Here is a 17,682-nt window from a genome sequence, read left to right as displayed (position 1 = left end):
AGAATCTCAGCAGAGAGAGCAGAGGGCCAGAGTTCATGAAGTTTTAGAGTCTGGCTTAAGGCATCTCTTTCAGTGAAAGGCAGAATGAGGACTAGATTAGAAATAAACAAGAATTATGAAAGAACAGCTGGGATCTGAGCATGGTATGAACCCAGGAGGGGAGGAATACACAGCCGTAGGCATCATGGGCATCGTGGTACTGGTCAAGGAAGGAAGGAAGGACATTTCCCAAATGATTGTCTCAATTTTCTTCTGTTTTCCTGATTACAAGAAAGGTCACGAACTAAGAGTGAGAAGGGCTTGTGTGGTACACAGGAAATCGGGAGAGGCTTGCTCAGGAGATGCTGCCATTTTGAAGAGCAAACAAGAGAACAAGAGAACATGTGTAGAACCTGCAATAGGAGAGTGGGTGTCCTGCAACTAAGTAGCTAAATGACTTTCAAGCAAGACTCATCTCCCAGAGAGGAAGTGTTGTAAACCTGCTGGAGAGCAAAGCAGAGTTTCTCAAAGTATGTCTCTGTGGCAACAGGGGAAATTGGCTCCCGTTGGAGACAAGGCATTGAAAACACTGAGATTAGAGACCACAAGAAAGCATTTGGGTCCCTGTGGGAGGGGGAGGGGGAGGGGGAGGGGAGAGGAGGGGAGAGGAGGGGAGAGGAGGGGAGAGGAGGGGAGAGGAGAGGAGGAAAGGAAAAAGAAAGGAAAGGAAAAAGAAAGGAAAGGAAAAAGAAAGGAAAGGAAAAAGAAAGTAAGAAAAGGAAGGAGGGAGGGGGAGGGGGAAGGGAGGGGAGGGGGAGGGAGAGGGGGAGGGGAGGGAAAAAAGAAACAAATAAACCAAAGTTTGAAAGCTATTTAATACAACTCACTAAGAAATCATGATTTTAGAGAAAGTATAGAGAATCTTTAAGCTGCAGGTTTTAAAGTCTAGGTAGTACTTATTTATGTAATATAATGTTTGTATTTATCATTTGAAAAATTTGTACATGCACACAATGTATTTCAATTACATTTCTTCTCCTTGCCTCCTCTAACTTCTCCCAGAGGCTCCCGCCCTGCCTTGGTCTCAGGACTTCGTGTCCTGTTCTTGGGTTTGATTCTAATTTTTAAAAATTATTTATTAGCCGGACGTGGTGGCGCACGCCTTTAATCCCAGCACTTGGGAGGCAGAGGCGGGCAGATTTCTGAGTTCGAGGCCAGCCTGGTCTACAGAGTGAGTTCCGGGACAGCCAGGGCTATACAGAGAAACCGTGTCTCAAAAAAAACAAACAAACAAACAAACAAAAAAACCAAACAAACAAAAAAACAAAAAACAAAAAAAATTATTTTATTTTATCTGTATGAGTGTTTTGCCTACATGTATCCATGTGTACCGTGAGTGTTCCTAGTGTCCTCAGAGGTCTGAAGGGAGCATAGAATCCTCCAGAAGAGCCTGGGGCTGTAGCTCAGTGGCGGCCTGCTTACTTAGCGTGTGTGAGGCTCTAGCTTCTCCAGTGCCATAAAAAACAAGAAAAGGGAAAGGATGGCCCATAACTTCTGAGTGTTAATACGTATTGAGAATTATGCTCACAATACATATGGCGGTGAGCTGCCATGTGGGTGCTGGGAACCAACCTCGGATCCTCTACAGGAGCAACAAATGCTCTTAACCACAAGGCCATCTCTCCACCCCTCATTTAATACCCGATGCATCCAGCTGTACAGCACATATACCCTTGGATGTGGGCCAACCACCAGAGCATGAGCCACCTCCCAGACACTCCATCCCTAAAGTAAAGTGACTCTGCCCTCCCCAGCAAACCATCAACTGTCAAATGTTTGACAGCTAGAGGTTGGGGCTCATGTGCCCCTCCCCCACCCATGTTCTGGTATGTTCACTGGCTTTATCTTTTGCTGGTTTTATGCAGGCAACCACAGTGTTGGGACTGCACGGACTATAAGTGGAGAGCACAAGGCTCGACAGATCGTCCTGGGGACACCAGCCGCACTCACCACAGCAGCTTTGCCCAGTAGAGCTGCCCAGATCTACCTTCAATGTCTCCCCAGAATGAGTGCTCTTGGGAGCCTCCAGTTATAAGTAACAGTGAGTTACTTAAACCACTTTGGCTCCCAGCAGGTCACATGCGCACTGCATCTGCCCAAGAGCTCTGGATTCTCCAATGAAAGACACACACACATACACACATACACACACACACACACACACACACACACACACACACGGTAATTTTGATATACCTAGACTAGCTCAATGGTTGGGCACTTCTAGACCTCCCCACAGGCACACATTCTTTTCAGCTATTCTTGAATTAGTATTTATTAAATCCATATTTCATCTCTGCTACCCCAGACCCAATCAGGGGAATGGTCCCTAGGGTCACTTTCCGGAACCTTACATGTCGGCAGGCCGGTAAGTCTGTTCTCCTTGCCCCCACCCCCATCATGGATTCCTTCTTCCTCCCTTGAGGATCCCTTGCCAACTCAATCTAAAAGTACCCCCTCCGTCTCCCTGACCAGCCATTGGCTGTACGGCAATTCTTCATTACCAATCGAAGCCAGTTCAGGGCACAGACTCTCAGGTCTGGAAGCATGACTTTGTGATCCGAATTAAGACAAACCATCAGAACCAATTCCCAAAATCTGGAAGCCACCACCCATCCACCCACCCTACCTAATCCTCCTTCGTTGGACCCAGTTGCCGTGGCTACCTCTGCTGGACCACGCTCTTTTCCCATCCCTGGTCTGGTAACAAAACTACAACCTTTGCTAAATAGAGGAAATGATTGACTAGCTGCTGTTCTGGACTGAATTCTGACCCTGGTGTTTTGAAGTTCTAACCCCGCCCCCCCCCCCCCCCGCCCCTTGCCTCAAAATGTGCACTTATTTGGAGATGGGGCTTTAACACAGAAATATAGGTAACTTATCACATGAATAGATCTTAATCCAGTAGGACAGACCCCCTAAGAAGGGGGGGGGGGGGAGGAAGACATAAATAAGAGAAAAAGGAAGACCACAGGAAGATGCATCAACAACCTGACTAGAGTCAAGGAGCCTCACAAGAAACCACCTTACTCACACCCTACCTACTCCTGGCCTCCAGAATCTTGAGGAATACATTTCTGAATGATACATAGTCCAGCCTGTGATACTTCAGCACAGCAATAATAGTAAATAAATCAGACCCCATTCGGAGCTGGCTGACATCAGAAAGGAATGGGGGATGGGGGTGGGGATGGGGGTGGGGGTGGGAGTAGAAACAGATTCTTAGGAACTGACCACATGATGCAATGTTGTGACTCTCTGCAGTCATCAAGGCTTGTCACTCCTGAATCAAACCTGTGTCTGGATTCTCAGGAACTCCTCGGTCACAGCCATGGAAGGTGACAAGGGACAGCTCTGAATGACATGGTTTATATCTAAAATCCCAGTATTTAGGAGTGTGGGGCAAGAGAACCCTGAGTTTGAGGCCAGCCGGGACTACATAATGAAACAGCACACCAAGTGTAGGGATGGATGCCAGTACTTGGAAGGCAAAGATTGGAGGATTGCCACAAGTTCAAGGCCAGCCTGGTTTACAAACAAGAACTCCGAGATGGGGAGAGAATCCGATCTTGAATACATGTCTGGACATGTTCAGACTATCCCAAGGTCCCACACTCCAACATACATTTAATTCACAGCATAGGAAAAGGTGCTTGTAACTGTCTAGTTTTTGTTTTTGTTTTTTTTTTTTTCATTGCTGTGAGGAGATGCTATGTATAAGCCAAGCAACATTTTTTTTAAAAAAACATTTAATTGGAGGCTTGCTTGCAGTGTCAGAGAGTGAGTCCCTGACCGTCATGGCAGCGAGCCTGGTGGCAGGCAGGCTCTGTCCTGGAGCAGTAGCTGAGCACTCACATGATCCACAAATTGCTTTGAGGTTTCAAAAAAGCCCACAGGAGCCCTAGCTCCTCTCTCTCTCTCTCTCTCTCTCTCTCTCTCTCTCTCTCTCTCTGGCAACAGCTCTGTGACCTCCCCCACACCTTGGCCCTTTGCACCCCCTTATCGGCTTCATCAGTAGTGTTTTATAGTACCACAATGAGCGTGTTTCCCTGAGTCCTGAGTGCCTAACAAATTAGCAAGCCAGAGTCAATTTACAGTTAGCCCACAGCATGGACCAGATTCTCGTGTGCATATCTGTTGTCTCAAGCATGGCAGTTTTATCAGACTGAGCCCCTCACCTGAATTGAATTAAATTATAGAACAATCATTTGATATCTGCTGGAGAATTACTCGGTGCCAGGGGAAAGCCCCCTTATATCTGATCATAGAATTATTCGATCTTGAGTACTAGGGAGATCCGCTTCTGGGTGCATTTGTAAGGATTTTTCTAGAGAGGTTTAGCTGTGAAAGGGGGATGCATTCTGAATGTAGGTAGCACCACCCAATCTATGGTCTGGCGTCCTGGACTAAATTTAAAAAAGAGAAAGGAAGAAAGCAAGCTAGGCACCTGTAATGACTACTCCTGATTGTCAGCCTGACCACATCTGGAATGAACTACAATCCAGAATTGAAAGGCTCACCTGTGATCCAGATCTTGAGGCTAGAAGACACAAGTTTCTGACCTACATCTTGGCATGGAGATCTTGAAGAATAGTGGTCATAAAAAGCTTAGGCCCAGGCAAGATAGTACTAGCCTTTAATCCCAGGAGACTGAGGCAAAGAGTTCAAGGTCAGCCTGGGACAAAACAAGTCCCAGATCAAGGCATTGTCGGTACACACCTTTAATCTGGGCCACACTTTCTGCTGGAGACCTACATAAGGACATTGGAAGAAGGAAGATTCGCTCTTCTTCACCCGCTTGCATTTTACTTGCCAGCACATCTGTTGGAACCTACTTCTACAGAAGACCAGCTGAAACAACTAGCCTTGTGGGACTGAGCAACTGCTAGATTCTTGGATTTCTGGTTCACAGTTGCCCATTGTTGGGTTAGTTGGACTACAGACTATAAGTCATCATAATAATTTCTCTCAATATAGAAAGACATTCCATACGTTCTGTGACTCTAGAGAACCCTAACACAGCACCAGAATTCCCACTCCTGCTTTCTGACTTTGGATGCAGCGTGACTGTCCAGCTCATGCCCCACCCACCGCAATGATGGGCAGTTCTGTCAAACTGTGAGCTCAAATAAACCCTTCCCTCCCTTGTTTCTGTTAGGTATTCTGTTGCAGCATAAGAAAAATAGCTAGTACAGAGAAAAAAGGAGAGGAAAAAAAAAACAAAACTGTGGCTTTTCCTTGTAAGGCACTAGCTACCGTGCTTTGTGGCAAATGAGAAAGACAAGTCCTTGCTCTTGGATGACTGCCGGTCTAAAATTAGACAGTGGGAAAAACAGGCATAAGAGTTCCCCTTGCCCACAACTATGTTCCCCAAAGTTTCAGTGGCCTTTGCCAGCGGTCAACCACACTTTGAAAAATACCAAATGGAGAATTCCAGAAATAAGTAATTGATATGTTTTATTTTACTTGCCTTTCCGAGAAACACGGTGAAATCTTGAGCCGTCCCTCACTGTCCCATCCGGTACGCAATTCACCCCCTTGTCCAACATTTTTCTTCTCAGTTTGCTACCGGCCTATGAACAACTTAGTAGTCATCGGGGCTGTCAGAGTGCTGCTATCGTACTTCCGTAGTTACGTTCCAGGGGGCTTACACAGTAGCCTAGAGCTATGTCACGTGACCACCACGCTCCTTTTCCCCCCTCCCTTCATCTCCGTTAGGTCTTTCGTTATCTAACATCTGCACAGAAAGGAAGGTGAATATGATACCATTCAAAGGGAGAGACAACATATATAGCTGTTTATTATAATATCTTCTTACAGTTGCGTCATTTTAGTATTCATTATTTTTGTTGATCTCTTATTGTGCCTCATATAAACTGTACTCATATATGTAGAGAAGTATAACGCCCCGAGATCCACACTAAGTATAGCTTTGAGCACACGGTAGGAGTCTCAGGTAGCAGGGGACTTTCCATAACTACAAAATCAGGAAGTGCTGGGTCTAATGGAGGTGCAGTGTTCTGTGTGAACACAGAGAAGGGATTATGCTGTGATCTGCCAAGAAGACCACAGCAGGAATGAACACAATGCTTGTAGACCTCTATGTCGCCCTGCCTAGCTGTCTTTTATGGGTCCTAGTGGTGGGGATTCGCTGCTTTATTGCGACCAGTCTTTTTTTTTTTTTTCTTTTTTTTTAGCATCTTCTCAACTGAACCAATGAGGAGTCATTATGCTCTCTGCATTCTCCCTCAGAACAATGAAAGAGATGATCATGTGTTGCTCATCCAATCAGGGTCGCATGTGCTACATGACTATCTTAATGATCAAACATGGACCTACAGGGAGTTAACTCCCACCTCAGTTCAATGGCCGTTACTGCACAGAGAGAGGAGGGGCAGAGACAGGGAGAGAGGGAGAGAGAATGAGAGAGACAGAGACAGAGACAGAGACAGAGAGAAAGACAGAGACAGAGACAGAGAGAAAGACAGAGAGAAAGACAGAGAGAGAGACAGAAAGAGAGAGACAGAAAGAGGAGGGGTGGGAGGGAGAGGAGTGCCCACTTCAGGCTAGAGAATGCTTAGTGCACTGGTAATAAACTGAGGCTGTTACTAAGGTTTCTGAGTCAAGCTAATGCGCCTGGCTAGGAAGTCCATACTGTGCCCTGAGATGGGAACAAACAAATAGATAGTGCCTGCAGGGGGTGAGGGGGTGGGGGGTGGGGGGGGGTGGAAGTGGAGAGACTCAGTTTTTAATATATTGAGTTTTAAACGCATGAGTCATGAGATTCAAGATGTTCACAGTCTTATCAGCGGGCTATTTTGACCCTTGTTTTAGAGATAAAAAAAAAACGGCACCAACTGAAGTTTAAAGAAGTTAAGGAAAGGCTGTGCCGGGTGGTGCCGAGAAGTCCTAGCTATTTGTGAGCCTGAGATCAGTTCTAAGGCAGTCTGGGTCCTTTAGGGAGACCCTGTCTCAAAAGAAAAGTAAGGGGGCCGAAGTGGGGAAGAGTACTGGATGCTTTTCAAGGGGACCTGGGTTCAATTTCCAGTACCCACCTGGCAGCTCACTGTGACTCCAGGTTGCCCCCCTTGACCTCCAAGGCACACACATCACATACATACATACATACATACATACATACATACATACATACATACAGGCAAAACATTCCTATAGACAAAGTAAGAAAAATCTAAAAAATACTTTAAAGGAGGTGAAGAAAAGTAAAAAGAAGGCCGAGGCTATGGCTTTATGATGGAGTAGCTGTCTGCTGTGTTTGAGATCTTAGTAGCACACACATACCCAAAACAAAACAAACAAGCAAACAAAACAGTACCAAAGAGGAGGGGACATGGTTCATCCACACCCAGATCCAGTCATTTGAAGCCACCATCTGTGCTTTAAAGGGGGGAGGGGTGAACTAGAGATAGGGCTCGGCAGTTAAAAACATTTGCTGATCTTATAGAAGATCCAGATTCAGGGCCCAGCACCCGCAGGGCCACGCACAGCATTCTGTAACTCAAGTAAGTCCCACGTGATTTGATGTTCTCGTCTGGCCTCTAGGGATACTGGGTCCTTATGTGGTGCAATTCCATCAGGCAAGCAAAATATGCCTACACATTATAAATAAATAAACAAACAAATAAATAAACAAATAATAAATCGAGTTCTCCCGGTTTCCCTCAAAACCTTGTTCAATGTAGCAGACCCTTTCCTCAGGGCTTCTTGGGCTGGTACTAAAGATTAGGCCTGGATCATTAGGCCAATGGACTACCACTGAGCTATAGCACCGGCCCTTTCTGGATTCTAAAAAGCTAACGTGACTGCCTCAGCAGCAGTCTGGTAGGAGCCAGTACACAACCTGGTACCTTCTGCCGGCCGCCTGAGGGGTTCTTCTCAGAGGTCTGCACTCAGGTGAAGCCAGGAATCTATATTTGGTTTCCAAGAAGAATTTCAGGAAGAACCAAAAGAAAGCAGCTTTGGAATTTATTAGGAAGAGCGTTACTTAAATGTCGGGGTTAATGAAACACTTTTATAGAGAGAGGTTCTCAGACAAAGAAGATACTACCAAGCAAGGCTGTGGGGTTTCCCCGAGGAGAGCCATGCTATGGTGTCTTTACATCCCAAAGGACTGCTAAGGGGAGAGATGAGGCCATCCGGTATTTCTTGGTGTACTTAACATGTAACCATACTTTATAACATTAACAAGTCTCTAGGGCTGCAGGGGAGGTTACGACTTCTTACTGTAAACAAAGTTTATACTGTTTGTGAGATTTCTAGGTTTGCATCTGGGACAAAACAAGGCCACTGTTAGGTCCAAAGCCTTTCAAAATGGCAGTTCTGGTAACATTGTCCTAAACAGAAGGCCTCTGGCCAGGTAAACAGAAGCCTAAATTCATCATTCCTCAGGGATCTTGTAGGTTGGGCAATCAGGAAAATTAACACCTCTCTTATCGTCCCAAAGCTCAGCTACACTGGGCAAGCACATCCAGTTCCCAGTTAATCTGAGCAGCCTGTATCAGCTCAGAGACCCTCATCTTGCTGACTCTCACATAAAACCTGCTTGCCTTCCTGACTAGTGGCTCTTCTCTCTGCCCCCATGAGACAGGCTTGCCAGTTTGATCACTTAATAACCTGGCTCTCTCTTCTGATTCCCAGGAGGGAGAGACCACAGTCTTGGTTTGGTGACACAGTGTGTGGAGTTGCACTATTTTGTCCACATCCAACTCTCGGTCTGGTCTAGTGGAATTCAGCGCACGCAGCCTAGTCCAAAGCAATCGACTCCTGCGATTTTTATTTGGTAATGGAATACAAATTTCAAGAAGGAAGATGTGGGGCCAGAGAGTTGGCTCAGTGGTTCAGAATGCTTGCCATTCTTACAGGGAACCTGGGTTCGATTCCCAGCATTCATATGGTGGTTCACAATCACCTGTGTCTCCAGTTTCAGGTGACCTGATGCCCTCTTCTGACCTGTGTGGGTACCAGTCATACAGGTTGTGCTCATAAATACATATAGGCAAAACACTCATACACACACGGTAAATAAATACTTTAAGATTTTAAAATATTTAAATTCAAAATAAAAATGTAAAATGTTTAAGTTTTAAATACAAATATTAAAGGAGGAAGAGGGTCTGAGAGATGAAAAACAAGAATTGAAGAAATTCAAGCCAGGCTAGGTGGCTCACATCTGCAGCCCTAGCAATCAGAGGGTTGAACGGGATTGCTGCTCTAAGTCTGAGGCCAGAATGCGCCACATACTGAGTTCCAGATCAGTCTGGACTACAGTTTTAGAAAGTGCCCCCAAACAAGAAAAAAACCTTGAAGAAATTCATGATAGCTGGCAATTTGGAATTTAAAGCTTTTTTTTTTTTTAACATTTATTTAGTGGGCTGCATGCATGCACGTTTGTGCCTGTGTGCACGTGTGTGTGTGTGTGTGTGTGTGTGTGTGTGTGTGTGTATGTGTATTCATGCCATGGTGTGCTTATGGAGGTCAGAGGACATCTTGAGGTAGTCAATTCTCTCCTTCCAACACATGGATCACAGGGATCAAACTCAGGTGGTCAGACTTGGTGGCAGATACTCTTACCCAGAGGGCCCTCCCTCCAGTCCCAAAAGTGATGTCTTAGGGAGCACACTGTTCAATGTCAGCTCTTAAGGGGTTAATGCATAAAAAATACACACATTCGATATAAGGTTGAAAGCGAACTCAGCCCAAGCTACAAAGCATTGACGATAGTTTCAAATAAGTGGAATGTTCACAACTAGATAATGTAAATTGGCCTTTGAGGTAAATGATCTGGTAACGTATATTAAGGCCAGACTTACATGTAGTATTCAAAGCAGCAATTCTAGCACTAGGTGTGTGCTCGGCAGAAGTGCACACACCCGTCCTGGAGAAAACGGGAGTGATGGCTGTCTCCCTTAGCTTTCCGTTGCTGCTGTGGAAGCCAAGGGGTTTGCAGCTTTAGTAGGTGCCCTTTGCAAATCCTTTTACCATTCTTAGCAATAGGCGATGCTCCCTTTTTAATGAACCTCTTTGCACAGATCTGAACGACTACTCTTAGATGTTCCCCTCATCCCACCCCCTCCGAAAGCTAAAAAGCAGGATGAAAGCCAGGTATCTCTGCCTTAATTTTAGGTCTGCCTCCTGCTGGATTCTACCCTGGCAATGTTAATGTCTCATCTCCCTTAAAGACTGAAGGCAAGAGAGATAAAAGTGATTGTCTTAAACATGCAGCTACCTTGGAATCCAGAACAGTGAAGCCCACCAGGACAGATGGAGAGGCTGTGCCCTGGATGGAGAGCAACCATGTTCTGGGATCACTTGTTGAGGGTCCTCGGCTTTCTCCCCCAAGCACGCAGGACTTCTTTAGGCCACTGTGCAGAACAAAGCAGAGATGACCATCAAGGACGTAACATGTTGACTCAGACTACTTAATTACGCAGGCCTCTTGCCCTTTACCTCATTCTTTCTTTGTTTAAAATGTTCATGTTGATCCCTCAAGATGGACTCGGGATCACTGAACCCCATTAGTGATTCCCCACGTGGCCACCGTGTTAAATCTCCTTCCCCTGGCTTTTCACAACCTTCAGCTCCTTCACTGGTTACTGGGTCAGTAAACAAGGCCAGTTCTTTCCAGGGCTGGGGTTTTTCTCTTAAAATGCTGATTATGGAAGTGTTCATAGATAGTCATCATATTGTTTTTTTATATTTATTTATGTATTTATTTATTTATTTATTTATTTAATGTATATTGGTTTATTTATTTATTTATTTATTTAATGTATATGAGTACACTGTAGCTGTAAAGATGGTTTGAGCTGTCATATGGTTGTTGGTAATTGAATTTAGGACCTCTGCTTGATCCGGTCGGCCCCACCCGCTCCGGCCCAAAGATCTATTTGTTATTATAAATAAGTACACTGTTGATGTCTTCAGACACAGCAGAAGAGAGCATCAGATGTCATCATGGGTGGTTGTGAGCCATCATGCGGTGGCTGGGATTTGAACTCAGGACCTCTGGAAGAGCAGTCAGTGCTCTTACCCACTGAGCCGTCTCGTCAGCCCCAGCCATTATATTGTAAATCAACATAATTAAAAAATAACTGAAAGGTGCCATTCATGGATCCTGATGGGAGCCAGCCAGGAATCAAGGGCTGTTTGTAGCTTGTTCAAATTTGTGCCTTGACATCACAGAAAGGGCACATATATGACCTCATGACGAGAATGGCAAGAGTTGTCACGAAATACACCTCCCCAATACTCTTAATTATTTATACATTTACAAAAATTATTTTCCTGTAAAATTCAGCCAATAATTACAATTTTGATTAATGAGATATTTGCTCTGTGATCATGAGAAACTCAAAAGAGCTCTGGGGAGAAAAAGCACTTTAAATTGTGATAAGAAGAAGAAGAAGAAGAAGAAGAAGAAGAAGAAGAAGAAGAAGAAGAAGAAGAAGAAGAAGAAGAAGAAGAAGAAGAAGAAGAAGAAAATGCAAGCAGCCAGTTGCTCCAATTACTTTACATCCTTTCTCAGACTGTGGGTTGAAAGAGAACGAGGTCATACAAGGATGAGAGAGCCAAACAAGCAAAGCCCTGCAGACTGGGGAAGAGGGCAAAGAGAACTGGGCACAGACAAACCCGAGTGTCTCAGAGCCGGTTCTGGCCAGGCTCTGTGTACGTGTGAACATTCTTGGCCACAGCCCTGATGTCCTAACAGCCCGGGTTTCACCATCCGTCTACTGAGGCACCTGGAACAAATAAATGTCAGAGGCAAATGACGAAAACACGATAAAGTAGAGAGGCACACAGTGCAGTCATCCCTCTCCCTGACCCTGACACTTTATTTTCTGCTTTTTGAACCATGTGCCTACCTAGTTCTGAAATCAGACACCAGAAGACAAATCCTTGAAAGAGAATCTCGAAGGTAGAGAGAATATTTTTAAAAGTCATTTCAGAAGTGAGGTGTATGAGCCAGCGGTGGTGACAGGGACCTACGATTCTAGTGCCTGGGAGATAAAGGTTGGGGGAGAGGAGGAAAAGGTGGGAGTGGGGGATTAGGAGTTCACGGGCATTCTCAGCCATTCACTGATTTTGGGCTTAGGCTGGGTAACAAAAGGTTAAGTTGTCTCAAAACTAAAAAAGGAAATGAAAGGAGAGGAAGAGGGGCACCCATATGACCATAAGAGTGGAAGTGTGGAGTGAAATCTGTAAGGTCAGGTGAGGTCAAACACGCTCAGTGCAGTATGATGGCCACCAACTAGAAAATTCATCCTGCAGAAAATCCATACTGCATCCACAATGTCAGAGCTCAAGAGCCCAGGCTTTTTGGTTCAAGGCTGTGGTGGTCTGAATGGAAATGGCCCCCATAGGGCTCGAGAGGTGGCTCAGAGGTTGAGAGCACTGGCTGCTCTTCCAGAGGTCCTGAATTCAGGTCCTAGCAACCACATGGTGGCTCACAACCATCTGTAGTGGGATCTGATGCCCTCTTCTGGTGTGTCTGAAGACAGCTATAGTATACTGCATACATTAAATAAATAAATATTTTTTAAAAAGGAAAGGAAGAAAGAGAAAGAGAGAATTAAATAAATATTTAAAATATTAAATAAGTAAATATTTGTTAAAAAGGAGGAAGAGAGAGAGACAGAGAGAGAGAGAGAGAGAGAGAGAGAGAGAGAGAGAAAGGAGGGAAGAAAGAAAGAGCCGTCATCCCCCACCCCTCCTGTAGGTTCACAGGAAGTAGCCACTATTAGAAGGTGGGGCCTTGTTGGAGGAAGTGTGTCACTGTGGGGACAGGCTTTGAGGTTTTACATGCTCAAGCTACACCCAGTGTAGAACATGGTCTCCTGCTGCTGCTTACTGATCCGGATGTAGAACTCTCAGCTCCTTCTCTAGCACCATGTCTGCCTGCATGCTGCCATGCTTCCTGCCATGAAGATAATGGACTGAACCTCTGAAACTGTAAGTCAACCCTAATTAAAAGTTTGCCTTTATAAGAGTTGCATTGGCCTGGAGAGATGGCTTAGCGGTTAAGAGTTGCCTCAGCAGCTAAGAACACTGACTGCTCTTCCAGAGGACCTGGGTTCAAGTCCCAGCACCCATATGACTGCTGACAACTATCTGTAACGCCAGGATCTGATAACCTCACAAAGGCATTCATACAAGCAAAACACCTATGCACATAAAATAAAAATAAATTTAAAAAATTATTTTTAAAAAAAAGTTGCTATGGTGTCTCTTCACAGCAATGGAACACTAAGACAAAAGCCATTTTAGGCTACATGGACTATCTTAAGATAAACAAAGGCTGAGGATCTGTCTCAGGAGTACTTGGCATAGCATTTGCAAAGCGGCTCAAAGAATTAGTTCATTGCAAACAAACAAACAAACAAACAATCCTACTTTTGCTATGATGGTTCATCCCTGAAGCCTCCGCTTAGATTCTCAGGATGGTAGAGCAGCTGCCCTGTTGTAGGGTTTTACTGCTGTCAACAGACACCATGCCCAGTGTCTTATAAAGGGCAACATTTAATTGGGCTGCAGATTCAGAGGTTCAGTCCATTATCATCAAGGTAGGATCAGGGCACCATCTAGGCAGGCATGGTGCAAGAGGAGCTGAGAGTTCTACATCTTCATCTGAAGGCTGCTGGCAGAATACTGACTTCCAGGTAGCTAGGATGAGGGTCTCAAAGCCCACGCCCACAGTGACACACCATCTCCAACAAGGCCACACCTCCTAATAGTGCCACTTCCTGGGTCAAGCGTATACAAAACCATCACACGCCCTCTGTGTCAGTCTTGTCTAGTTAGGATGCCTTCAGGAATACAGAAGGACTGAATTGATTAGTGGTGTACAAGAGTCATGATATCTATGGAAAATACTTTTAACAGAAGCTCTGTGTGTGTGTGTGTGTGTGTGTGTGTGTGTGTGTGTGTTGCATGTATGTGTTCTTGTGGGTGCATGTACGAGTTCATGCCTGAGCTAAATGTGGTATCAGATGTCATCCTCAGTGGCTATTATTTTTTTTTTCTTGAGAAGTGGGGAGTAGGCTCTGGGGATCTGCCTGTCACCCTCCTCCATGCCAGTACCGGACTGACAATGGCAGGCCATTGCATCGGATTTTGTGTGGATGCTGGGGATCTGAACTCAGGCACTCAATCTTTTCTGGTGGGCATTTTACACACTGAGCCATCTCTCCAGCCCTTAAAGAGAATCTGATTAAGGCACTTCAGTGCTACAAAAAGCCTGGAACAAAATAGAAATGAGGGGGAGTCTGTATGATGGTACACATTGATGATAGCCTCCATTACTGATGAGGCTGAGGAAGGGGCAGCACTCGAGCTCAGGAGTATGAAGCCAGCATGGGCAATATACTGAGACCCCCAACACACACACACACACACACACACACACACACACACTACTAAAAACATATGAAAGAGAATGTGTAGCTTTAAGGGACTTCTCATGTACATGTCAAATCAACAGGTGAAATGTTTACAGATGGGAACCAGGAAGCCCTATGGTCTGCCACCAGCTATGAGGCCCAAAGACACCTATGACTTTTGAGTGAGTGTTTCTGCTTCTCTGTTTGAGAAACATTAAGCCAGGTCCAAACTGGTAGAATCAGACCTATCTACCTTCATTTGACTGACTCTCTCAGGTTTCAGTTTACTGAATAAGAGTATGAAAGTCTACTTTCATTGGCTTCCCCTCTGTTGAACTTGGTGGAACACAATGCCTGGCTGCTGTTTAACTTGGCTTTGTTCATCCTGGCTCCTGCTGGAGCAACTGGACCACTTGGCTCAGAGTCCAAGGAGCTGCAGCCTGCTGGCTTCCCCACTGAGCCCCACCCCCCTGCATGCTGGGTCTTGCCCAGTCTGGGTTGTAAATAGTTCCTGGCACATACCCTGGGGAGAACACAGTGACTAACAATAGCAACTCTCTTTTTAGCTTGAATCTTGTAGAACTTGGGGCGTGAACTTGCAAAAACCAAAAATAACCTAAGGAATTGCACCGGGTTACCCGAAACAGTCTATGTCCATTATTGCCAGCATCACATGTTATTCCAACAGAGACTTAACCACTGCTGGTGAAAAGAGAAGCAGGCCTATAGCCAGCCAGACCTAAATTTAAAACCTAGCTAGGCTGTTGAATCTTATAACATCAGGCCAGTCTCTAAGATGAGTCTGTTGGGATTGAATGAGTGGGCATAAAAATAATTGCTGGGGAACTGTCTTAGTTTGGGTTTCGTTGCTATGAGGAGATACCATGACCATGGCAGCTCTTATAAAGGACAACATTTAACTGGGGCTGGCTTATAGTTTCAGAGATTCAGTTCAATAGCATCATGGTGGGTAAACATAACACTGTCCAGGAAGGAATGTTGCTGGAGAAAGAGCTGAGTGTTCTGCATCTTGACCTTATTAATTTAATAAGATTTAACAATTAAATTATTTAAATATTTTTAAAAGTCCTGCTTTTCAGTTTCATCATCTTGGGAGAGTCTCAAATACCATGCCACCAGTCTATGTCACTGTTTCAGTTTCTTCTCTGTTGTTATGATAACACCTTGACCAAAAGCAATATTGTAGTGGGGGGGGGTGGGTTGGGGGGAGGTTGGTTGGTTTACAATCCCAGGTGGCAGTCCATCACTGAGAGAAGATGAGTCAGGAACTCAAGGCAGGGACTTCTTCAAGGTAGGTCTGCTTGCTATTCTCAACAGCATTACCTCTGATGGAGGAACTTACTTCACAGCCAAAGAAGCAGAGCAGAAACCATGGAGGGCACTGTTCTCTAAGCTGAGTATAATAATCTCATGGAGATTATTATAATAATCTCATGGAGGGCACTGTTCCCAAGCTGAGTATAATAATCTCAGCTAACACTTCTATACAGCTCAGGACCACCTGCCTAGGGATTATCCCATCCACTGGACCTGTGCCCTTCTACATTAGCTAAGACTCAAAACAATCCCTGCAGACTATCCACCAGCCAATCACATCCGGGAAATACCTTAATTGGGGCTCTCCACTTAGGTGACTCAGGCAGTGTCAGTTAAAGCTAATCAGGACAGCCATAGAACAAACTACCAGATACAATGGCTTGAGACAACACACATACTAAATAACAAATGCCATAGATCAGGAGTCTGGGCCTGGCCCGAATGGCTCCTTGTTTGCATCTTCCAAGCTTCAATCAAGGTAAGTAATTGGGGTCTGGTTAGTACCTGAAACCTTAGGGCCCACTTCACAACCCATGTGGCTTTTGAAATCATTTTAGATATATATGCTATATATTATTCATATTAAGTTATATATGTCATCTCTTCCTCCCCGTTTACAGATGTTGTACATTGCCTCTGCTCTTTCCTCGGCTGGCTTTTTAAGGTTTCATATTAAAAAAAAAAAATCACATCCCAGGGGGCTGGAGAGATGGCTCAGAGGTTAAGAGCACTGACTGCTCTTCCAGAGGTCCTTAGTTCAATTCCCAGCAACCACATGGTGGCTCACAACCATCTCTAATGGGATCTGATGCCCTCTTCTGGTCTGTCTGAAGACAGTGACTGTGTACTAAAATAAATTAAATAAATAAATCTTAAAAAAAAATCACACCCCAGGTGGGTTTCCTTTAACACCCAACCTGCGTCTCCACGTCCTCCAATATTACAAATTCTTAAAGGTACATTCATGTGGTTCTTTGAAGTTTTTTTCATTACAGAATTTGGTACTGTAAAACCTCCAGGTAAGGGGCTGGTGAGATGGCTCAGTGTGTAAGAGCACCCGACTGCTCTTCCAAAGGTCCGAAGTTCAAATCCCAGCAACCACATGGTGGCTCACAACCATCCGTAATGAGATCTGACGCCCTCTTCTGGAGTGTCTAAAGACAGCTACAGTGTACTTATATATAATAAAAATAAATAAATCTTTAAAAAAAAAAAAAAAAAAAAAAAACCTCCAGGTAAGCCCGGTTTCCTTCACACAATATGTTAGTTGTTCTCTCAGCTCCTCTCCATCTCCCTTTCTCCATAAACCATATCTACTTGCCAGTGGGTGCGGAAACAGAAAGACCTTAGCACAGTGATTTAGTACATAGTTGTTGAAGAACGGTTATACTTGGTGGCTTATAATCCTTCTTGCTTTAGAATTAGTTTGTGACCCTGGGGTCACTTATCTCTGTCAAATCCTCTCGGTGGAGTGGAGGTATGGTGGCACCTGCTCATATGCTCGACACAAGACTGCCACATGTACAAGATCTGGGCCACAGACTCTCTGCCAAAAGGCAAAAAATATGGAAACCTCCTGTAAGGCGGATCTAGTGCAGGGTGTTAACTTGGCTCAAATTTGCTTTTTAAAAAAAAGTCAACGGAGATAGAACAGAAACGGAGAAGGAGGGGTGAGGTACAAGGAGAGGACCTGAGAAAGCCTACGGGAAGGAAGAAAGGTCAAGCGTGCAGAGTGACCTTATTAACCAACTAGCCAGACCCGGCTCATCACGTGACAGCCGCCGCCGAAGTCTAGCAGAGCTCCCTCTCGCGAGGAGAGGGGCGGTTTTTGTCACTTAGCTGCTGCCCCGCCCCTAGCCCCGCCCACCCCATGCTCTCACCCCAGCCGCGCCCCCTGCCTCGCGCCGGC

General features: G+C 45.1%; 1 long non-coding RNA gene across 1 annotated transcript; it reads right to left on the bottom strand.

The window, feature by feature from the left end:
* Positions 1-9,870: 9,870 nt before the first annotated feature.
* On the bottom strand, positions 9,871-17,598 carry Gm46200. The gene is made up of 3 exons (XR_001779690.1): positions 17,511-17,598; positions 10,286-10,421; positions 9,871-9,982 (listed from the first exon to the last, which is right to left on the bottom strand). It is a non-coding gene; the product is annotated as a predicted gene, 46200 (long non-coding RNA).
* Between the last annotated feature and the right edge of the window lie 84 nt (positions 17,599-17,682).

The sequence above is a fragment of the Mus musculus genome, chromosome 10, assembly GCF_000001635.26.
Source record: "Mus musculus strain C57BL/6J chromosome 10, GRCm38.p6 C57BL/6J".
Classification (NCBI taxonomy): domain Eukaryota; kingdom Metazoa; phylum Chordata; class Mammalia; order Rodentia; family Muridae; genus Mus; species Mus musculus.
Note: the sequence above shows the minus strand (reverse complement) of the source record. Positions and strands in the feature narration are given on the sequence as shown.